Raw genomic sequence first — 25,119 nt, forward strand, 5'->3', positions numbered from 1 at the left:
ATGGCCCTGCTTCATTAAGGGATGAAGGGAGTGTTAGAGTGAGAGGTGCCGGACACCTAATGAACTTGACGCATCTTACAACTGGCAAGCACCTCCACCGGAAATGACATTCCAGCCACGGGCTGGCTCACATTTCTGGTGGAATTTACAACACTTTTGTTGAGCAAATTATGATGAATTTTCCAGGGGTTGGCTTTGGTAGTCCACATCCCATTACTTTAAAACTTAATGGCCCCAATTCATTATGTCTGGGGTTCTGCTTGCCAATCTTAAGAATTAGCATGATATACAAATGATGGTGTAAAAATAATTTTTGAGAACACCGGCAACATCCATGTTTTTACACCATTCTCACAACTTTACAAAAAAGTGGATGGTGCTAAGAAATTTACCATAAAAAATATTGAAAGTCTATACGCATGCATAGCTGGCGTGGAACTGCTCTGCTGTGGCATGGACAGGCAAAGATGCCACAAATTTATTAGGACGCCTATGCATCCAAATCGGTTTGGCACATTTTACTCTAGATTTATTTTAAGACCCATATGGAAAGGCCGGTTCAAAGTGAATGTCAACCCACCCCCAATGTATAAAATTATTTCTGGTGAATGCTCTACTCTATAGACAGGACATATTGCTCTTCGAAAACTTCCCATTTCCCAGTTGATTCTCAGGCTTATTTTATCAGTAAACAGAGTCTTCATTATTTTGTCGATCAGTTTTTAAATGGGGTCCCCAGCCTCAATATGTCCTGTCTGTCTGGTTTTCAATGGGATTTTCAGGTAATGCAAGTTACCACGCCACAAAGATCTCTGTTGAGTAGAGCGTTAACTAATCTGACCGTATTCTTGACTAATGAAGCATAAAAGTGTTAAGTTTGTCTCTTTAGTGCAGTGAAGGCCAGGGCGATCCCCAAGGGCAAGACTCATAATAAGTATGTTGTCAGAATTTAACTATTTTTTACAAAAAAGAAATTACTGGTACTCTAAAAATAATAGTTATATACCTTATATTTGGGTCTAGGAAAGAAAGGATATATATATATTTCTTATACATGGTTGCTATGTGTGCCAACATATGTGTTGCACACATCTACCGATCGGGCACAGAAGATTTTGTCCACGCTGGGGCAAACAATCTATTTCCATTATCTAACATAAGATGTTAATATATTATTACACTCAATAATAGAAAACGCTGCAAAGAAAATTATAAGTACGTGTCTTTGTTTCTGCATTTGTAGGAAAAAAAAAATTCAGACACCCATGAAACATGGTCCGAGTACAGATTGTGGTTTCTCGACTGACGGGGGTATCCTGACCCGAACTCAACAGCCTCGTAGGCTGACATCATGGTCTGTATTCGAGTGGTGATCAAAGGATGTCCAAATTTCACATGTAAAGCGCCAAGGAATAAATGGCGCTATAATATTAATACAAATTTGTCTTTGAGCTTCCACACCCCAAAAAAAAAAGCCCCAATCTCTGCTGGGAGTTGAGGACAAAAAGATTGCTTAGGCTATAGAGCAGCTCACGAAAGTTCAGCAATGTAGGTGTCTGGCATAGATCATTACCAACAGAAGTTCAGGAGAAATTACAAAGAAGCTTCTTTTATTAAGTGCCATAAGATATTAAACTGTTATAATTGGAGGTAATGTTTAAAAATTATAACATCTGGCAGGTCCCATTAACTTTAAAGAGCAACTAAACTTTTATTTATTTTTATACATAATTTTTAAGAATTTTTTAGGGGATTTGTATTACCGTAATTTCTGTAAAAAAAAACAAAACAATTGCATGTAAGTATCTTCCAAAACCCTGCTTTTCCCCATTCTGTGTGCCTGCCTTCAGCTGCATTGATGTAATTTGGAGTACAGATGATTGCAGTGATGGGTCAGCACATGTATCTAGCTAACTCTGGGGATAAGCTATTGCAGGATATCGTTCTGATAGGCACAACACTCAGAGGAGGAGATAGGTGCTGACCCATCACTGCCATCATCTGTACTCCAAACGAATATGTTTTTCTGATATAAATGAAGCTGAGGGCAGGCAAATAGACTAGGGAAGAGCAGGGGTCTGTAGGTCACTTAAATGCTTTTTTTTTTTTACAGGAATAAAGACATAGGCCCCAATTCATCAAGACCAGCGATCTTCACGCTAGTCTTGATGAAGGGGCAGAGTGAAGTGTGGCGTGGCATCTGACGAGTGCTGTGCATCTTCCCACAAATCTTACTCCAGTCCCTGCTGGAGTAAGATTTGTGGTATAGAAAACACCGACGCTTGTCATGAATTTAATGAGCAGTGGTTGCCACATCCCCGTTTCACCACAACTACGCCCACTTGGCCAGACCTGACCAAACATGGCACGAAAGTGCCAAATATTTCAAAGCAGCCTTGAGTTGCCACTTTTCAAAATATTTTAAGCCAGAATTCTGCAGCAAAAGCTTTGACGAATCAGGCCCAAAATGAAGTGAAGTCATTTGCCGTGTTTCCCAATTTTCAATGCTGGACAAAGTTATAAAAGAAATAAAAGTTTATTCACTATTTAAAGGGGTCTATAGAGGTAATGAATGGTTGAAAATGAGAATAGCAGACTGTGTGACTGTCAAGATTGAGACCCTAAAGGCAACTGTGAACAGTGCCTAAAAACAGTTTCATAGAATCATAGACTGCTAGAGTTGGAAGGGACCTCCTGGGTCTTTGAGTCCAACCCATTGCTCAAGGCAGGATTCACTAAACCGTCTCAGACAGATTTCTGTCCAGCCTCAATTTGAAGACTTCCATTGAAGGAGAACTCACCTCCTCTCGTGGCAGCCTATTCCACTCATTGATCTCCCTCACTGTCAAAAAGTTTTTTCTAATATCTACTCTATATCTTCTCATTTTCAGTTTCATTTCATTGCTTCTCGTGTTTCCATGTGCAAATGAGAATAAGGATGATCCCTCTACACTGTGACATCCCTTTAGAATAGATTCTCACAACCGTGTTGTAGCCATATTTACTAGTCTGTATTGAGGGTCCAATTGTCCAATTCTTCTGGGGGTCTTGATGATACTTTCAGTTTAAGTTAGGAGATCAGAGGTTGGATTGAGAATTGACCTCACGATTCACAGAAGAAAGTATGGTCACGTTTCTTAAGATTCCTAGACCTCTGTGAACAAATTATCAGGGTTTTCTTTTTTTTCTACAATAGTAAAGTAGGACTGGTGATCTTTTAAGCAAACTTTGGAATCAAGTATCAAAAATCTTAAAAAAGCAAATCTTCGAGGCCAGCTGCCATGAGAGATACATTCTTCTGTTTATCTAACTTTGAAAACTAATGCCAACTCCGGGCACAATATTAAAGTCTTCGTAAACACAATATCGCTGTAATACAATTTATGTTTAGTCCTTCTTTCGAACATTACTCTCAGCCCACAATCACATTCGGATTACAAAATTCTTTTTGTAGTTATCTCAAAGCCAGGGGAATAAAATAAACCACTTAGTTGACAGTAAAGTGTCTGTAAAATATATAACGGTAATAACTCCTGGTGGAAAAAGTGGCAGAAATACAGAAAGTAAAGTATGAAGCATTGTAAAGAAGGCTAACGTGAAGGGTGTTTATTTTTAGAGGCCTCTTCCGGATGAAATCATAAGGCTGAGAGGAAACCTCTGGTAAGAGCCCCTGCTTCACAAGTTTATCCTTAAATTCTCTGCTAGGTGTCAAGTGCTAAGTGCTAGATACGGCCTCTGTAGCAGCCCTAAGTCAAAAGTGGAAAAGGTCAGCAATACGAGAATGTTTGTATTTGTGCAGAACTTTTACGGATTTGATTGCCAAAAGTTTATTTAATTATTACTTTTGGAAGCCGAGCTCATCGCGGACGTCAATCTTGGAGATGTAACTCTAATCAAGATGTCGGGGTAAAACATTTGCTTGCTTCCTTCGCAAGAGAGGATAATACTCTTTAATTGGCACAGTCTATCATCTCGTAAAATACGGAGAAACTTTTTTTTTCCCAAGGTGACAGCTTTATGCCTCTCATAAATAGCAAGGAATATTAAATAATCTAAAGGCTCCAAACTATTTAACAAGATTATTGCCACATTTATTTGCATCATTCTTTGGCGCTTATAATTAGAGAAATCATTTTCCTACAGTTGAATTTATTAAAACATGGAACGAGCACTTCTCTTCCGACATTTTAAATCATAGTTAATTGTCATAGTTTAGGAATCTGTGTAGAAAATGTAACTTTTGGCAAAATAGACAGACGATAACTATGAAAAGAGAGAGAGTTCCATATTTGCTTGTGAATAAAGATGAGCGAGACAGAAATTAAAAGTTCGGGGTTTGTACCGGATGGTTAAGTGTCCAGTGATAAACACAGAACACGGACTTCTCCCGTAAGTCCGTTGCAATGTTCAATGTTCAATGTTCCGGGGGACGTTAGAAAGGAAATATTTTCAGGCCCGTGTTATTTTCAATGGATTTCGGGTCCTGGATCAAGTTCGAGTACAGTTCTGGTACCAGAACCAAACTTTGGAATAAAGTTTGGTCGGGTATTAGAACCCAAACTTCAACGGGTCTGCTAATCCCTACTTGTGACTCAGTGACAGCAAAAATTTACACCAGTACAAAACAAAAAAAATACAAATATTAGGCTTTTATTTTCCTAATGTAATTAACAGCCTTAATCTCAAAACTTCATCCATATGACCGTGCAACGGATTTTTGTTTCACGTGCATAATACAATGGATCCATAGCGTTCTATATGTCGTATTTTATATGGAGGCAGAAAGAAAAATTGTTTTACATGTTTGGCAAAAATCCAAAAGAAATGAATTGTATCAAGCGCTCCTGAATGCCTTATTACAAAAGTATTTTGTGCCTATGGTGCCTCAAGATGTGCCCACAGGCCTGTAACACTAACCCATATTCTCACCTCTTTTGTCAGGGACAGGGTACATGGCAATTTGACCACCTTAATAAGCCTTTCCAAAGCTCCGGTGTCACGGGGTCTCATCTGAAATGATAATTTGACCATCGCAGCCGGTTTAGTCATGATGAACTACTTCTAAGTAATTTTCTTATGTTTGTAATAAAAAGTAACTACGCTCTATTTTATCTATTGACTGCCTTCGGAAGGTTTGAATAATGGCTCCTAATTACTCCAAACATGTGAATGTGTTTTTATTTTTGAGCTAATATGAGTAAAGCTTCGTTCATTGGCCAGTTTTCTCTAAAGTACGTTGAAAACGGATTAAGTTTCATCAGTGATTTTCATCAGAATTTCGTCCGAGTGTGATACAAGTGACATCAATTTTTCTCGTATGTGGAAAAAAAAAGTTGATCCATCTTGTCCTCTTTAACCCCCTTCTGACCTCGGACGGGATAGTACGTCCGAGGTCAGATCCCCTGCTTTAATGCAGGGCTCCGCGGTGAGCCCGCATCAAACAGCTGACATGTGCCCGTAATAGGCGAGGGCAGAATCGCGATCTGCCCGCACCTATTAACTAGTTAAATGCCGCTGTCAAACGCAGACAGCGGCATTTAACTACCGCTTCCGGCCGGGCGGCCGGAAATGATCGCATCGCCAACCTCCGTCACATGATCGGGGGTCGGCGATGCTTCAGAATAGTAACCATAGAGGTCCTTGAGACCTCTATGGTTACTGATCCCCGGCGATCTGATGATCGCTGCTATGTAGCAGAGCCGATCGTGCTATGCCTGCTTCTAGCCTCCCATGGAGGCTATTGAAGCATGGCAAAAGTAAAAAAAAAAAGTAAAAAAAAATGTGAAAAAAATAAAAAAAATATAAAAGTTTAAATCACCACCCTTTCGCCCCAATCAAAATAAATGAATTAAAAAAAATCAAATCTACACATATTTGGTATCGCCGCGCTCAGAATCGCCCGATCTATCAATTAAAAAAAAGCATTAACCTGATCACTAAACGGCGTAGCAAGAAAAAAATGTGAAACGCCAGAATTAAGTTTTTTTGGTCGCCGCGACATTGCATTAAAATGCAATAACGGGCGATCAAAAGAACGTATCTGCACCAAAATGCTATCATTAAAAACGTCACCTCAGCATGCAAAAAAAAGCCCTCAACTGACCCCAGATCATGAAAAATTGAGACGCTACGAGTATCGGAAAATGGCGCAATTTTTTTTTTTTTTAAACCAATGATGTCATTCAAAAGTACAACTCGTCCCGCAAATAAGCCCTCACATGGCCAAATTGACGGAAAAATAAAAAAGTTATGACTCTGGGAAGGAGGGGAGTGAAAAACGAACACGGAAAAACGAAAAATCCCAAGGTCATGAAGGGGTTAATAGTCTGTAAAAAAAGGCATCAGAGTGCTTCTCACTAACCCTTAGTCATGAATTGACTATTTTGATCCGACTCTCGAATCAAAATCGGACATGTTGCCACAATTTTGCGCAGACCAAAAGATCATGGAAATGTGAATGGCACCATTCACTACTATAGGCAGACACATGCATGAGCACTAACAGGTGTAGAAATTTTTTATTTCCTATGCTAAATGCAAATTGCATTTGTGCACTATGTTAGGCTGGAGTCACACTACAGCGAGATACGGCAGTCTCGCAGGTTAAAACCAAGCTCTGGCACCGGCACTCCGGAGTGCCGGTGCCAGAGCTTGGTTTTAACCTGCGAGACTCGGCCCTATCTCGCTGTGTGTGATCCCGGCCTTAAAAAGGTCCCATGGTATATGTTTAAAGGGATTGTCCACTACTAAACAACCCCTTCTAACTCTGTTTGACCCTTTTAAAATTAAAACAGCCTTAGTCACCTCCAGTGCTGATGCCATTCAGGCAGTGTCGGCACTCACTTTCCTGGGGCTCCCGTGAGGTTGTTACTTCACGTGAGCCCTGCACTGTCCCCGCCTTGGGACATTTAAAGGGAACCTATCACCCCCAAAATTGAAGGTGAGCTATGCCCACCAGCATCAGGGGCTTATCTACAGCATTCTGTAATGCTGTAGATAAGCCCCCGATGTATCCTGAAAGATGAGAAAAAGAGGTTAGATTATACTCACCCAGGGGCGGTCCCGGTCTGGTATGATGGGCGTAGCGGTCCGGTCCCTCCCATCTTCTTACAATGACGTCCTCTTCTTATATTCACGCTGCGGCTCCGGCGCAGGCATACTTTGTCTGCCCTGCTGAGGGCAGAGCATAGTACTGCAGTGCGCAGGAGCTGGGAAAGGTCAAAGAGGCCTAACCTCTTTTTCTCATCTTTCAGGAACCATCAGGGCTTGGCTCACCTTCGATTTTGGGGGTGACAGGATCCCTTTAATTAATCAACAGGATGTCAGAGCTGCTGCTCTCTCCCCCTCTTGATAACTTATATCTCCGAAGGCGGGAACAGTAACGACAGCGCTGATGGGCGCAGGGCTCACATGACATGACATAACCTCACGAAGCTCCAGAAATGTGAGTCTCGACACCGCTGGAAAGGCACCGACATCAAAGGTGAGTATAGATGTCTTTATATTAATGGAAGCAAAAGTTCAGAGTGAGGCGTCCTTCTAGTAGTGGGCAACCCCTTTAACTGCTATAGCGCCTCACGTATGGTGCAGTGTCAGCAGCAGCCCTCTCTGTTTTGACACAGTTGATGTTCAACATTAAAAAATACTAAAAGGTTACAGATAAATCAGTGGGTGCAGCAGTTACATAACATAAATGTGTCACGTGAAAACCGGGAGAGACAGCGTCAACAGCACTGGAGTGTTGTTGGTGTGGGAGGTGTTTGCTTTTTTTTTTATTCCATGTTGGTCTCTTTAGCTTTTGAGAAGTGGTTGTTGAGCAGTGCACAACCACTTACATTTTTTTCTTGGTCCCATTCACCAGATTGAGGCTAAACGATTATCCTTTTGGCTCCATCTGGCCAATAGTAAACTGCACTTTTCCAGAAAGAAGGTACGTCAGAAGGTGTATACATTTGTTGTACAGCAGGACTCTGACATATAGATGACATGTTCACGTACTGTACATCCTAGAGTAGCCACAAAGGGACTGGATACAGTTTTGGAATATATATATATATATATATATATATATATATATATATATATATATATATATATATATATATATATATATATACACACTACCGTTCAAAAGCTTAGTGTCAACCGAACAATTTTGTGTTTTCCATGAAAACTCATACTTTTATTAATCAATTGAGTTGCCAAATGAATTAAAAATCTAGTCCAGACATTGACAAGGTTCGAAAAAAAGTTTATTTGAAATAATAATTTTCTTCTTCGAGCTTTGCTGCAAACAGAGCATTCTTTGACGAAAGCAATCACAAAATTGCAGACCTTTGGCATTCTAGCAGTTAATTTGCTGAGGTAATCTGGAATAATTTCACCTCATGCTTCCAGAAGCCTCTCCCACAAGTTGGTTTGGCTTGATGGACACTTTTTGCGCGTACCATACGGTCAAGCTGTTACCACAACAGCTCAATGGGGTTGAGATCTGGTGACAGCGCTGGCCACTCTATTATAAAAAGAATACCAGCTGCTTGCTTCATCCCTAAATAGTTCTTTCATAATTTATTTTCCTTTTATTAGCCAGTCTCAGATATGGCTTTTTCTTTGCCACTCTGCCCTGAAGGCCAGCATCCCGGAGTCGCCTCTTCACTGTAGACGTTGACACTGCCGTTTTGCATGTACTATTTAATGAAGCTGCCAGTTGAGGACCTGTGAGGTGTTGATTTCTCAAACTACAGACTCTAATGTACTTGTCTTGTTGCTCAGTTGTGCAGCGGGGCCTCCCACTTCTTTTTCTACTCTGGTTAGAGCCTGTTTGTGCTCTCCTCTGAAGGGAGTAGTACACAGCGGTGTAGGAAATCTTCAGTTTCTTGGCAATTTCTCACATGGAATAGCCTTCATTTTTAAGAACAAGAATAGATTGTCGGTTTGACATAAAAATTATTTTTTTCTGGACATTTTGAGAATTTAATGGGACCAACAAATGTAATGCTCCAGATTATCAAAGGATGGTCAGGTTTATAGGTTCTCTAATCAGCCCAACTGTTTTCAGCTGTGCTAACATACTTTCAACAAGGGTTTTTAAGGGTATTCTAACCATCGATTAGCCTTCTTACACAGTTAGCAAACACAAAGTACCATAAGAACACTGGAGTAATGGTTGTTGGAAATGGGCCTCTATACACCTATGAAGATATTGCATTACAAACCAGACGTTTGCAGCTAGAATAGTCATTTACCACATTAACAGTGCATAGAGTGTATTTCTGAATCATTTAATGTTAGCTTCATTGGAAAAAAATAAGGAAATTTCTAAGTGACCCTAAACTTTTGAACGGTAGTGTGTATATATATATATATATATATATATACAGTGGGGCAAAAAAGTATTTAGTCAGTCAGCAATAGTGCAAGTTCCACCACTTAAAAAGATGAGAGGCGTCTGTCATTTACATCATAGGTAGACCTCAACTATGGGAGACAAACTGAGAAAAAAAAATCCAGAATATCACATTGTCTGTTTTTTTAACATTTTATTTGCATATTATGGTGGAAAATAAGTATTTGGTCAGAAACAAAATTTCATCTCAATACTTTGTAATATATCCTTTGTTGGCAATGACAGAGGTCAAACGTTTTCTGTAAGTCTTTACATGGTTGCCACACACTGTTGTTGGTATGTTGGCCCATTCCTCCATGCAGATCTCCTCTAGAGCAGTGATGTTTTTGGCTTTTCGCTTGGCAACACGGACTTTCAACTCCCTCCAAAGGTTTTCTTTAGAGTTGAGACCTGGAGACTGGCTAGGCCACTCCAGGACCTTGAAATGCTTCTTGCGAAGCCACTCCTTTGTTGCCCTGGCGGTGTGCTTTGGATCATTGTCATGTTGAAAGACCCAGCCACGTTTCACCTTCAATGCCTTGCTGATGGAAGGAGGTTTGCACTCAAAATCTCACGATACATGGCCCCATTCATTCTTTCATGTACCCGGATCAGTCGTCCTGGCCCCTTTGCAGAGAAACAGCCCCAAAGTATGATGTTTCCACCACCATGCTTTACAGTAGGTATGGTGTTTGATGGATGCAACTCAGTATTCTTTATCCTCCAAACACGACAAGTTGTGTTTCTACCAAACAGTTCCAGTTTGGTTTCATCAGACCATAGGACATTCTCCCAAAACTCCTCTGGATCATCCAAATGCTCTCTAGCAAACTTCAGACGGGCCCAGACATGTACTGGCTTAAGCAGTGGGACACGTCTGGCACTGCAGGATCTGAGTCCATGGTGGCGTAGTGTGTTACTTATGGTAGGCCTTGTTACATTGGTCCCAGCTCTCTGCAGTTCATTCACTAGGTCCCCTCGCGTGGTTCTGGGATTTTTGCTCACCGTTCTTGTGATCATTCTGACCCCACGGGGTGGGATTTTGCGTGGAGCCCCAGATCGAGGGAGATTATCAGTGGTCTTGTATGTCTTCCATTTTCTAATTATTTCTCCCACTGTTGATTTCTTCACTCCAAGCTGGTTGGCTATTGCAGATTCAGTCTTCCCAGCCTGGTGCAGGGCTACAATTTTGTTTCTGGTGTCCTTTGACAGCTCTTTGGTCTTCACCATAGTGGAGTTTGGAGTCAGACTGTTTGAGGGTGTGCACAGGTGTCTTTTTATACTGATAACAAGTTTAAACAGGTGCCATTACTACAGGTAATGAGTGGAGGAAAGAGGAGACTCTTAAAGAAGAAGTTACAGGTCTGTGAGAGCCAGAAATCTTGATTGTTTGTTTCTGACCAAATACTTATTTTCCACCATAATATGCAAAAAAAATGATAAAAAAACAGACAATGTGATTTTCTGGATTTTTTTTTCTCAGTTTGTCCCCCATAGTTGAGGTCTACCTATGATGTAAATTACAGACGCCTCTGATCTTTTTAAGTCGTGGAACTTGCACTATTGCTGACTGACTAAATACTTTTTTGCCCCACTGTATATATATATATATATATATATATATATATACACACACACACATACATACATATACATATATACACAAACATATATATATATATATATATATATATATATATATATATAGTTTGCTTGGGAGCCTAACGCTTTAGACTCTAAAAGAGTAAGTAAAAAGGAAGTCAAAAGTAGTAACATCAACTTCTTAAGTCAGGCTCGGGGATCAGTAAAATTTTGTTACAAACAGCTGATAGATGAAGAGTCCAATCTATTTTAGACAAAAACATCCCCACCTGTGCAAAATAAACTAAATATTGCTTATAATTCATAAACTGAAATCGCTTGCAAGTCTCTTTTTAATTTTTAATTAAAAAATTTCTTATAAAAGTTAAAGTTGTCAAAACATTTTGATTGAGCAGGACAATCTGTCTATCAGAACTCAGGAGGTTACAAGCCTCCGGAGCACAACAATTCTAATTACAATTTTACTTCATATCTCACTATAAAATCCTCACTATTGTACTGTCAGGTCTGAATATACGTTGAGGATGTATTGCTGCCACATTGGCATTACTGTAATTAGTGATTTAATTGCATCTTTATCCTAGTGCAATATATCTACAATGTGTATGTCATAATGAACTAGAAACAATATTTGGCTCATTAATCAGGATATATCCATAAATGCTGTCATTACTACAGCCTTGGATACTTCCTTATTATATAACCTGTCTATCCATGCTTCTTTTTTACTTTTACAAAATGTGTTGAATTTATATTAAAGTTGTCCAATGGGCGACGCCAGCAAAAGAATGGAGCAGGAGCACCGATCCGAAAGAGTATGGGTTTTTATCATTTTTATAGCCTCTTCATAAGGCAGTTTAACCCCTTCATGACCCAGCCTATTTTGACCTTAAAGACCTTGCCGTTTTTTGCAATTCTGACCAGTGTCCCTTCATGAGGTAATAACTCAGGAACGCTTCAATGGATCCTAGCGGTTCTGAGATTGTTTTTTCGTGACATATTGGGCTTCATGTTAGTGGTAAATTTAGGTCAATAAATTCTGTGTTTATTTGTGATAAAAACGGAAATTTGGCGAAAATTTTGAAAATTTCGCAATTTTCACATTTTGAATTTTTATTCTGTTAAACCAGAGAGTTATGTGACACAAAATAGTTAATAAATAACATTTCCCACACGTCTACTTTACATCAGCACAATTTTGGAAACAAAATTTTTTTTTGCTAGGAAGTTATAAGGGTTAAAATTTGACCAGCGATTTCTCATTTTTACAACGAAATTTACAAAACCATTTTTTTTAGGGACCACCTCACATTTGAAGTCAGTTTGAGGGGTCTATATGGCTGAAAATACCCAAAAGTGACACCATTCTAAAAACTGCACCCCTCAAGGTGCACAAAACCACATTCAAGAAGTTTATTAACCCTTCAGGTGCTTCACAGCAGCAGAAGCAACATGGAAGGAAAAAATGAACATTTAACTTTTTAGTCACAAAAATGATTTTTCAGCAACAATTTTTTTATTTTCCCAATGGTAAAAGGAGAAACTGAACCACGTACGTTGTTGTCCAATTTGTCCTGAGTACGCTGATACCTCATATGTGGGGGTAAACCACTGTTTGGGCGCACGGCAGGGCTTGGAAGGGAAGGAGCGCCATTTGACTTTTTGAATGAAAAATTGGCTGCACTCTTTAGCGGACACCATGTCACATTTGGAGAGCCCCCGTGTGCCTAAAAATTGGAGCTCCCCCACAAGTGACCCCATTTTGGAAACTAGACGCCCCAAGGAACTTATCTAGATGCATAGTGAGCCCTTTAAACCCCCAGGTGCTTCACAAATTGATCCGTAAAAATGAAAAAGTACTTTTTTTTCACAAAAAAATTCTTTTAGCCTCAATTTTTTCATTTTCACATGGACAACAGGATAAAATGGATTCTAAAATTTGTTTGGCAATTTCTCCTGAGTACACCGATACTTCACATGTGGGGGTAAACCACTGTTTGGGCACATGGTAAGGCTCGGAAGGGAAGGAGCGCCATTTGACTTTTTGAATGAAAAATTATCTCCATCGATAGCGGACACCATGTCGCGTTTGGAGAGACCCTGTGTGCTTAAACATTGGAGCTCCCCCACAAGTGACCCCATTTTGGAAACTGGACCCCCCAAGGAACTTATCTAGATGCCTAGTGAGCACTTTAAACCCTCAGGTGCTTCACAAATTGATCCGTAAAAATGAAAAAGTACTTTTTTTTCACAAAAAATTTATTTTCGCCTCAATTTTTTCATTTTCACATGGGCAATAGGATAAAATGGATCCTAAAATTTGTTGAGCAATTTCTCCCGAGTACGCCGATACCTCATATGTGGGGGTAAACCACTGTTTGGGCACACGGCAGGGCTCGGAAGGGAAGGCGCGCCTTTTAACTTTTTGAATGGAAAATTAGCTCCAATTGTTAGCGGACACCATGTCGCATTTGGAGAGCCCCTGTGTGCCTATGCAATGGAGCTCCCCCACAAGTGACCCCATTTTGGAAACTAGACCCCCCAAGGAACTTATCTAGATGCATACTGAGCACTTTAAACCCCCAGGTGCTTCACAGAAGTTTATAATGCAGAGCCATGAAAATAAAAAATAATTTTTCTTTTCTCAAAAATGATTTTTTAGCCTGGAATTTCCTATTTTGCCAATGGTAATAGGAGAAATTGGACCACAAATGTTGTTGTCCAGTTTGTCCTGAGTATGCAGATACCCCATATGTGGGGGTAAACCACTGTTTGGGAGCACGGCAGGGCTCAGAAGGGAAGGCACGCCATTTGGCTTTTTAAATGGAAAATTATCTCCAATCATTAGCGGACACCATGTCGCGTTTGGAGAGCCCCTGTGTGCCTAAACATTGGAGATCCCCCACAAATTACCCCATTTTGGAAACTAGACCCCCAAAGGAACTAATCTAGATGTGTAGTGAGCACTTTGAACCCTCAAGTGCTTCACAGAAGTTTATAACGCAGAGCCATGAAAATAAAAAAAAAAAATTATTTTCTCAAAAATGAATTTTAGCCCGCAATTTTTTATTTTCCCAAGGGTAACAGGAGAAATTTGACCCCAAAAGTTGTTGTCCAGTTTCTCCTGAGTACGCTGATACCCCATATGTGGGGGTAAACCACTGTTTAGGCACATGCTGGGGCTCGGAAGTGAAGTAGTGACGTTTTGAAATGCAGACTTTGATGGAATGCTCTGCGGGCGTCACGTTGCGTTTGCAGAGCCCCTGATGTGGCTAAACAGTAGAAACCCCCCACAAGTGACCCCATTTTGGAAACTAGACCCCGAAAGGAACTTATCTAGATGTGAGGTGAGCACTTTGAACCCCCAAGTGCTTCACAGAAGTTCATAACACAGAGCAGTGAAAATAATAAATACGTTTTCTTTCCTCAAAAATAATTTTTTAGCCCAGAATTTTTTATTTTCCCAAGGGTTACAGGAGAAATTGGACCACAAAAGTTGTTGTCCAGCTTCTCCTGAGTACGCTGATACCCCATGTGTGGGGGTAAACCACTGTTTGGGCACACGTGGGGGCTCAGAAGGGAAGTAGTGACTTTTGAAATGCAGACTTTGATGGAATGGTCTGCGGGCGTCACATTGCGTTTGCAGAGCCCCTGGTGTGCCTAAACAGTAGACACCCCCCACAAGTGACCCCATTTTGGAAACTAGACCCCCAAAGGAACTTATCTAGATGTGTGGTGAGCACTTTCAACCCCCAAGTGCTTTACAGAAGTTTATGACGCAGAGCCGTGAAAATAATAAATACGTTTTCTTTCCTCAAAAATAATTTTTTAGCCCAGAATTTTTTATCTTCCCAAGGGTTACAGGAGAAATTGGACCACAAAAGTTGTTGTCCAGTTTCTCCTGAGTACGCTGATGCCCCATGTGTGGGGGTAAACCACTGTTTGGGCACACGTGGGGGCTCAGAAGGGAAGTAGTGACTTTTGAAATGCAGACTTTGATGGAATGGTCTGCGGGCGTCACGTTGCGTTTGCAGAGCCCCTGGTGTGCCTAAACAGTAGAAACCCCCCACAAGTGACCCCATTTTGGAAACTAGACCCCCCAAGGAACTTATCTAGATATGTGGTGAGCACTTTGAACCCCCAAGTGCTTCACAGACGTTTACAATGCAGAGCCGTGAAAATAAAAAATCATTTTTCTTTCCTCAAAAATGATGTTTTAGCAAGCAATTTTTTATTTTCTCAAGGGTAACAGGAGAAATTGGACCCCAGTAATTGTTGCGCAGTTTGTCCTGAGTATGCTGGTACCCCATATGTGGGGGTAAACCACTGTTTGGGCACACGTCGGGGTTCGGAAGTGAGGGAGCACCATTTGAATTTTTGAATACAAGATTGGCTGGAATCAATGGTGGCGCCATGTTGCGTTTGGAGACCCCCTGAAGTGCCTAAACAGTGGAAACCCCTCAATTCTACCTCCAACACACCCCTAACCCTTATCCCAACTGTAGCCGTAACCCTAATCACAACCCTAACCCCAACACACCCCTAACCACAACCCTAACCCCAACACACCCCTAGCCCTAACCACAACCCTAATTCCAACCCAACTCTAAGGCTATGTGCCAACGTTGCGGATTCGTATGAGATTTTTCAGCATCATTTTTGAAAAATCCGCGGGTAAAAGGCACTGCGTTTTACCTGTGGATTTACCGTGGATTTCCAGTGTTTTTTGTGCGGATTTCACCTGTGGATTCCTATTGAGGAACAGGTGTAAAACGCTGCGGAATCCGCACAAAGAATTGGCATGCTGCGGAAAATACAACGCAGCGTTCCCGCGCGGTATTTTCTGCACCATGGGCACAGCGGATTTGGTTTTCCATATGTTTACATGGTACTGTAAACCCGATGGAACACTGCTGCGGATCCGCAGCGGCCAATCCGCACCGTGTGCACATAGCCTAATTCTAAAGGTATGTGCACACGCTGCGGAAAACGCTGCGGATCCGCAGCAGTTTCCCATGAGTTTACAGTTCAATGTGAACCTATGGGAACCAAAAATCGCTGTACACATGCTGTGGAAAAACTGCACGGAAACGCAGCGGTTTACATTCCGCAGCATGTCACTTCTTTCTGCGGATTCCGCAGCGGTTTTAGAACTGCTCCAATAGAAAATCGCAGTTGTAAAACCGCAGTGAAATGCGCAGAAAAACCGCGGTAAATCCACGATAAATCGGCAGCGGTTTAGCACTGCGGATTTATCAAATCCGCTGCGGAAAAATCCGCATAGGACCAGAATACGTGTGCACATACCGAAACCCTAACCCTAACCCTAACCCTACCCCTAACCCTACCCCTACCCCTAACCCTAGCCCTAACCCTACCCCTACCCCTAACCCTACCCCTAACCCTAACCCTACCCCTAACCCTACCCCTAACCCTAACCCTAGTTCTTACCCCAACCTTAGTGAAAAAAAAAAAAATTCTTTATTTTTTTTATTGTCCCTGTCTATGGGGGTGACAAAGGGGGGGGTCATTTACTATTTTTTTTATTTTGATCACTGAGATAGGATATATCTCAGTGATCAAAATTCACTCTGGAACGAATCTGCCGGCCGGCAGATTCGGCAGGCGCACTGCACATGCGCCCGCCATTTTGGAAGATGGCGGCGCCCAGGAAAGAAGACGGACGGACCTCGGGCGGCCAGGTAAGTATAAGGGGGGGGAGATCAGGGCACGGGGGGGGCGTCGGAGCACGGGGGGGTGGATCGGATCATGGGGGGGGTGGATCGGAACACGGGAGGGAGGATTGGAGCACGGGGAAGGATTGGAGCACGGGGTGAGGGATCGCTGTGCGGGGGGGTGGATCGGAGCACGGGGGGGGTCGCTGTGTGCGGGGGGGGGATCGGAGTGCGGGGGGGTTTGATTGCAGCACAGGGGGTGTGATTGGTGCACGGGGAAGCGGACAGGAGGACGGGGGAGCGGAGCACAGGACGGAGGGGAGCGGACCACAGATCGGGGGGCTGGGGGGGCGATCGGAGGGGTGGGGTGGGTGCACATAAGTGTTTCCAGCCATGGCCGATGATATTGCAGCATCGGCCATGGCTGGATTGTAATATTTCACCAGTTTTTTAGGTGAAATATTACAAATCGCTCTGATTGGCAGTTTCACTTTCAACAGCCAATCAGAGCGATCGTAGCCACGAGGGGGTGAAGCCACCCCCCCTGGGCTAAACTACCACTCCCCCTGTCCCTGCAGATCGGGTGAAATGGGAGTTAACCCTTTCACCCGGCCTGCAGGGACGCGATCTTTCCATGACGCATATGCTGCGTCATGGGTCGGAATGGCACCGACTTTCATGACGCAGCGTATGCGTCAAAGGTCGGGAAGGGGTTAAAATGGTGGACTTCCAGTTTAAACAGGTTGACTCATTTTATCGGTCTGGCATAACTGCATGGTGCTTGTAAAAACAATAATGATGCACACAGACGGCCGTAATACTCGTATGAGGCTCAAACTGTAATCCTAGGACTGGCCATCAGCTCTCTTGTCCTGAGCGGACAACTGCATAGAAATACATGCTGTCACGCTCAGGTCAGGAGAGCCGATGGCCAGTCCGAGGATTGCGATTCAGTAACACGGCCGTCTGATTACGTCTTAACTTTCCAACTTAATTTTTATTAAAAATCCCTCCAATTGTGAGAACAGAGGAATTCTTAATTATACAATTCACAGCTTATTTCCTTGGCTATCGACTACTTTAGAGGTGACCCGTTTCCTAGGCAAGGAGAGCAGGCTGGCAAGCTGTTTGCTATAAAGATTGCAAGAGCAGCCCTGGAGCTTGCTGAATCTGGACAGTTTTGGTGCTCCGAGCTTTCTCCAATGTTGTGCATTCAGAGCGCGTAATTCGGTGCAGCGGCTAAGAGATGCCATCGGTCTAAACGATCAATGATCAGGAGCTCACCGTTCCCCGGCAAGCAGGTAGCTGGAAGGAGGGGGAGCAGTTTGCTCCAGAAAATTGAGAGACGAACACTTTAAGCTACAATGATGTAATGGGCGACCTAATCGTGATTGCAACTTTGTAAAAATGTCTAAAGGTCTATGCACACAGCTAGACCGCAAATACAAAACCACACACAGCCTGATCGGTATCCAGTCCATAGGCCACCATAACGCGTCTCTGTCGAGTCACTGACTTCTCGTCTAGAAGCAATGCTTCAAAAGCAGTATACTTCTATAATACAGCATACGGTGACGCTGCTGTGTGCCTCCATACAAAAGTAAAAGCACAAGATGATATAGCATGGCCACAGTAAGCTATGGATACCATGATGAAGGGGTTATCCAGGCCTTGAAAAAATGATTGCCCCCTGTTAATCAGCTATTTGAATGGACCACATTTGCTTGAACAAGCGCCTCCTCTACACTGCTTACACCATCTTCTCACTGGTTTGTTCTTCTCCTAGTGGCTATAGAAAGTATTGAGGCTTCCATGGGAAAATGTTACAATACTTCTGAGTAAATGACATGTGTAAGTACAAATCAGCCAAAAAAACTTTGCAAACATTGAAGAATCTCTTCAAGCCACCTGTGAGTCGGACTCCTACCAATCTGAAATTGATGGCCTATCCAAAGCATGGAGAACCTCCTAAAGGATTTACAACACTGTCACGACCATAAGACCTGAATTTCTAAGGTTCCATGTTTCAGTTGGGTCAAGGATACAAATCTACTAATAGGAGCAATAGCAAAAATTATTAGGGATAGCTGATTTAAGGTGGTCTATGACCAGAAACCCAGTTACACTGGTATTTTGCGTCAGCGATATTTTTATACATGACATGGAGATATGAAAGGATAATATAGAATTTCATACATAATTTAACTGCTTTGCTTAAGCTAGCAATTATTATCAGCATCCCGTTGAAATGTCAGAACATTAAACACAAGGAAACAAAAAAAAATGTAACAACCACGAAAACAATATAATGAAGCTATTAATGATGGGAAACAAAATGAAGGGTCAGTCTAATGACCGAACGTTAAACATTTTAAATTAACTGTAACTTGAAATGTCATCATAATTCAATTTAAAAGAAAATCCACAGTCATGAATTCTAATAATCAAATGGTCTGAAAATGGGAAAAAATGCAAATCAGCTCAGGGTTATAATTATCAAGTTGAAAATAAATTAGCCTGTGGAACTTCATGGTGGCAGTGAATTACCATCGACTCGTCATGTTCCTGTGTGATATCGCAGTGTTTTCTGATAAAAGGATTATACCGTCCAAATGTAGGACAGCAACGCGCCGTGCAATGCTCAACCTAGTAGGATGAAAAAAATCAAAAAAGATTTGAGTTCTAGTTGTTATTACATACCGTAAATGGGATTTAATTTAGAATTTTTTTTTTAAAAAGTATACCAGGAAAAAAAAGTATTTTAGGAAAAGATGTTGCGTGAGGCTAAATTCTATGCCCAACAGTGGGTGCATAAGTTTCACGGAAATTCCTCAGTGTTCTTCTACACTTGTGCGCTCAGTCATTCCCGACGGTAAGCATAAATCTCTATCAGATATGGCAGCCACCCCATGGGAACTGACCCGTCCTATAAAGAAGGCAACCACCAAATGGACATTCATAGGTTCCTTAATCATATTTGATTATGAAGATAAATTGAGGATTTGCATTTAGTGATGAGCGAACATGCTCGGATATGGTCTTGTCTGAACATGCTCGGGTGCTAACCGAGTGTCTTCAGCGTGCTCGAAAAATATGCTCGAGTCCCCGCGGCTGCATGTCTAGCGCTGTTTGCTAGACAATCCTTGCATGTGTTACAGAGGTCGAATAGCCACGAGACATGCAGCCGCGGGGACTCGAACATATTTTTTGAGCACGCCGAAGACACTCGGTTAGCACATAAGCATACTCAGACGACATCTTATCTGAGCATGTTCGTCATCACTGGCTAGTACTAAATGGCCAAACAATGCTGCAATAAACTTCCCGATTAATACTTCAATAAAGTGTCAACATACTAACATTATATATGTATATAGATAGATAGATAGATATCACTGGAAGACCGGGTACGATACAGTCTGTCGGCCATGAAAGTTATCTTTGGCTTCTTAAATGATGGCATTTACAACTTTTTTTTTTTATTAGCCAGCCTAGTGAGACATCATCATAGTGGAATGACAATCTAAACATTACTCTAGGTCAACTAAGGTAAAGAAGAGCTGCAGATACCGTCAGGTAACAGGCGGTTCTCATCGATCCCACTTTAAGGCCACAGATTACAGTCATGGCTGATGCACTAGGCTATGCGCATCAATTTGCACCAACTCTACTTCTCGGTCCTTGGAAGCTCCCAGGAAATGGGGGTCCTGCAGTGAATAGTCACCTTCTGGTCTAAATATCTACTCTATGAATCGTAGAGTAAACGGTAAAACTATTCTTTGGCCATTACATCGTAGTTTAAAGGGAACCTATCACCCCAAAAATCGTATCTGAGCTAAGTCCACTGGCATCAGGGGCTTATCTACAGCATTACGTACTGCTGTAGATAAGCCCCCGATGTAACCTGAAAGATGAGAAATAAAGGTTAGAATATACTCACCCAGGGGCGGTCCCGCTGCGATCCGATCTGATGGCCGTCGCGATCCAGGTCCAGCGCCTCCCATCCTCATTTGATGACATCCTCTTCTTGTCTTCTTGCAGCGGCTGTTGACGGCAGAGCAAAGTACTGCAGTGCGCAGGCGTCGGGAAAGGTCAGAGAGGTCCGGCGCCTGCGCACTGTAGTACTTTGCTCTGCCCTCAACAGGGCAGAGAATTACGCCTGCACAGGAGCCGCTGCAAGAAGACAAGAAGAGGACGTCATCAAATGAAGATAGGAGGCGCTGGACCCGGATCGCGACGCCCATCGGACCGGACCACAGAGGGACTGCCCCTGGGTGAGTATAATCTATCCTTTATTTCTCATCTTTCAGGTTACATCGGGGACTTATCTACAGCATTACAGAATGCTGTAGATAAGCCCCTGATGCCGGTGGGCTTAACTGAGATACGATTTTTTGGGGTGACAGGTTCCCTTTAAGGATTGAAAGGAGCGATAAAAAAATGTCCTTTTTGTTCCGGTAACCACAAATTGTCTGTAAATATCACCAGAAATCCTACTCAGCTGTAACATTAATAGGACCTATCTACAGGTAGGAGGTAAGCTGAGCCATTTACCATTTAAGAATTTTGAAAGAAGCACGAGCAAATTATAATCATACTAGGATAACGAACAAGACTTGACATTATTACTAATGAAACGCAGAGACTCTTTCAGGGACAAGAAAGGCTTGTGGGAATGTGACTGTCAAACTTTTTTTTATTTTACTTAAAAGTTCAGTCGACGGAGTTATTACGAATTAATTTAATTTGTAAAAGTGCACAATAAACATGAAAAGGTAAATGAGGAGGCAAACATTACGAGAGTCTAGGCTCGGAATGTCCCCTATAACGAATGAGTGCTCTTAACTTCTCCATAACCTTTCTCAAAAACCATACAACTTTGGGAAAATTATCCCCGTAAGCAAATTCCAATTTCTCCTCAGCTTGTTTACCTAACCACTTAATGTGACCTTTGAATTCTCCAGCTCTTTTACATTATATTATGCACTATGTAAAGCTTTTTTTTTCTGTTTCACTGTTTTCTTTATAGGACCAATGATTGGCTTTTTGGCAGCCAAGTTATAAGCCTGTGAAATTTTAGAGTGCCATGGTGGTCTGACTTTATTTTTTCAGAACTTGACATTTTAATGAGGACAATTAGAGGTAATTGAAATTCTAGGGCCCTTTCTGTGTTTTTAACTGTTTGATTATTTTTGTCACCTCTGACATAATTAAACACGAATATACGAAAACAAAACGTGTGAAAATGCCATTATTCCTGGAAAACTTTAAAAATAATAAGGAATGCAATGCTTCAAATGAATTAATATGACTTGTAGATGACAAAAGGTACATGTACAAATCATGAGCAATTAGTAATAACTAGTACTGTGATAACTATAATTTCGTCGCCCTCCCGTTGCTATTTTCTACCTGGATTAGATACGTCGGCTTGAGAAGCAATAAGAATGTAGCGCACAACGCTTCTGCAAAGGAAAAATCAAGAGAGTACCGATGTATTCTTTAACCACTTGTACATACTGTCAACTAAGAGAGGGTCCTGAAAATTGTAATTTTTACCAAATTTTTATGGACTAAAACAGTGATCTGTTTTCCTCTGAATTCATTAAAGGAGTTGTCAAGGCTTGGGGCTCAAGTCTGCAGTTACTCTTTGTGACTGTAGACTTGTGACTCATCGCAGTTAGTGATGAGCGAGTGTACTCGTTGCTCGGGTTTTCCAGAGCACGCTCGGGTGGTCTCCGAGTATTTGTTAGTGTTCGGAGATTTCGTTTTCATCGCGGCATCTGAATGATTTACAGCTACTAGCCAGCTTGAAGGGAACCTGTCACCCCGTTTTTTCAGTAGGAGATAAAAATACCGTTAAATAAGGCCTGAGCTGTGCTTTACAATAGGGTATTTCTTGTCCCGATTCCCTACCTATGCTGCCGAAATACCTTACAAAAGTGGCCTTTTTTGCCTGTCAATCAGGCTGGTCAGGTCAGATGGGCGTGGTCACAGCGCTGTTTCTCCCCCACATCTTGCTTATGTTCCCGTTGGTGGCATAGTGCTTCTCGCACGCGCAAGTGCCGAATGCACTGCGCAGCTGTAGAAAAAGAGCGCGCTCACCGCTATTCAGCGGTTTCTCGGTGGGCGCGGCCATCTTCCTGAGGCCGCGCGTGCGCAGATGGAGTCTCCTGCTTCCCGGGGCTTCAGGAAAATGGCCGTGGGATGCCGCGCGTGCGCAGATGGACATCGCGGCGGCCATTTTCCTGAAGCCGAGTTCGAATCTGTATGTAAAATGTATGTATGTAAAATACTAATAACTATGTATAAATCTTATTTTGGACAGTTTAATCACCTTTAATGGGACTATTGGCACACCCTTACTCTACTAGATTAAAGGTCTTGTAACTTATGCTACTCCGATTACATATTGGATTATTACTTATGTGTACTATTGCATTATGTACAGTATATGCTATAATCAATAATAATAGATATAGAAAATGCTTTTACATATTTGTAGTATGGAATAAGATATTTATGGGCACAATATACTGTCTTGTGTGGGGATTGTTTTAGTTATGTCCCTTGGTATTATGTGTTAGCAAATGACTGCAAAGTGTCTTGTGATCAAAGCTAGGGTTAATGGCAGGAATTAGCAGTCTTTCGTCTGATATACAGGATATATATTTATATATATATATATATATATATATATATATATATATATTAAACACACTCACTGCCGCTATACCAGTACAGTATATAACAGACACAGTCGATGCATAATGGGTCTGGCAATGGTTTTCTTTTCATGCAAAGATATAAAAACAAGCCTTAAGGACGGAGACTGTGTAATGTAGGATCTCAAATGAAGAACACAATGCAGCTTGTCGTCAATTTAAATGCATTGAACACCAGCGATGCCCCCGACTAAGGCTTCAAACTTGTACAGCACATTTCCACTCAACTCAACTAGATTGCCTGTCACATCTGACACGACTTGTCAAAAGTTACCCTTCACTGCTCATGGGCAACACGGAGGGTCAGAAGACCAAATACAATGGTCCTACCCATCCCATTTTTTCTCATTCACAGCGGCAGATATTGAACTCTTAACTGACAAGACTGAGCAGGTTGAAGCAGCTGCCAGAATAAGAGAAGCAGGACAAAGTCAGCGTTGATGCTGAAAGGCTACTTTTACAGCATCCGTACATGCCAGAGCTCAGACTATTAATGTTGACGATTTAGGCAATGTTACACAAAAGGGGGAATTTGCTGTTAAACACATTTTGGAGAATCTTTTTAAAATTATTATTATTTGCTTTACTCAGAGTAATTTGTTGAACCCCATTTTTTCTCAATTTGTACCCCGAAAAACGTAAAATAGCAATAACCGGTATTATGTTTTATAACAAAAACAATGACGCATTAAAGCTTGGGAACAAACCTACCTATTAAGATTCGAAGTGTCAGTATTGTATGATGTATATAAAAACACATTATTTGTTTATTTTTACATCTTTTTTACATATCTATTATAAAAACAAAATATGTGAATAAATATACTAAATAAAACCAAATCAAAACAAAAATATCTAAAAATTTGCATACAAATGGGCAAAAGTAATAATGATAAAATTGTTAAAAAAAAAAAAAAAAGATTGAAAATTGCAGAAGCATACAGGTTTTTTAGGGTGTATAAAAAGAGAGATGAAATCCAGTGTTCCCAAAGCATTGTTAGTCCTCTATAAATCACTTGTGAGGCCACATCTAGAATATGGGATCTAGTTTTGGCCTCCACATATTAACCCCTTCACTACCTTGGGATTTTCCATATTTGCATTTTTGTTTTTTGCTCCCCTTCTCAGAGCCATAACTTTTTTATTTTTCGGTCAATATGGCCATGTGATGGCTTGTTTGCGAGACGAGTTGTACTTTTGAACGACATCATTGGTTTTAAGATATCATGTACTGGAAGATGGGGAAAAAATTCAAAGTGCGGTGAAAATGCAAAAAAAAAGTGCAGTTCCACAATTGTTTTTTGGTGTTTGTTTGTTTTTTTACCATGTTCCCCAAATGCTAAAATTTACATGCCATTATAATTCTCCAGGTCATTACGAGTTCACAGATACCAAATATGTATAGGTTCTTTTTTTACTTAAGTGGAGAAAAAAAATCCAAAGTCTGTTAGGGGTAAGTCAGATGATGAAATCAGCTGTCATTTGCCAAGAAAACATGCTCAGCGCCGGAGCCCGCATGGAATGTAGGGACACGACCTATAATGTATATATTTTTATTATTACCGTATTTATTATTATTATAGCGCTATTTATTCCATGGCACTTTATATGTGAGGAGGGGTATAGATAAAAACAAGTAATCTTAAACAATACATGTCACAACTGGTACAGAAGGAGAGTACCCTGCCCGCGAGGGCTCACAATCTACAAGGGATGGGTGAGGATACAGTAG

At 41.4% G+C, this 25,119-nt stretch overlaps 1 protein-coding gene across 2 annotated transcripts in view; it reads right to left on the reverse strand.

The window, feature by feature from the left end:
- Nucleotides 1-25,119, reverse strand: part of MGMT (O-6-methylguanine-DNA methyltransferase) — a 545,121-nt gene that overhangs the window by 251,819 nt on the left and 268,183 nt on the right. The gene's annotated exons all lie outside the window — the stretch shown is intronic.

Source organism: Ranitomeya imitator, chromosome 2 (assembly GCF_032444005.1).
Source record: "Ranitomeya imitator isolate aRanImi1 chromosome 2, aRanImi1.pri, whole genome shotgun sequence".
NCBI classification, from domain to species: domain Eukaryota; kingdom Metazoa; phylum Chordata; class Amphibia; order Anura; family Dendrobatidae; genus Ranitomeya; species Ranitomeya imitator.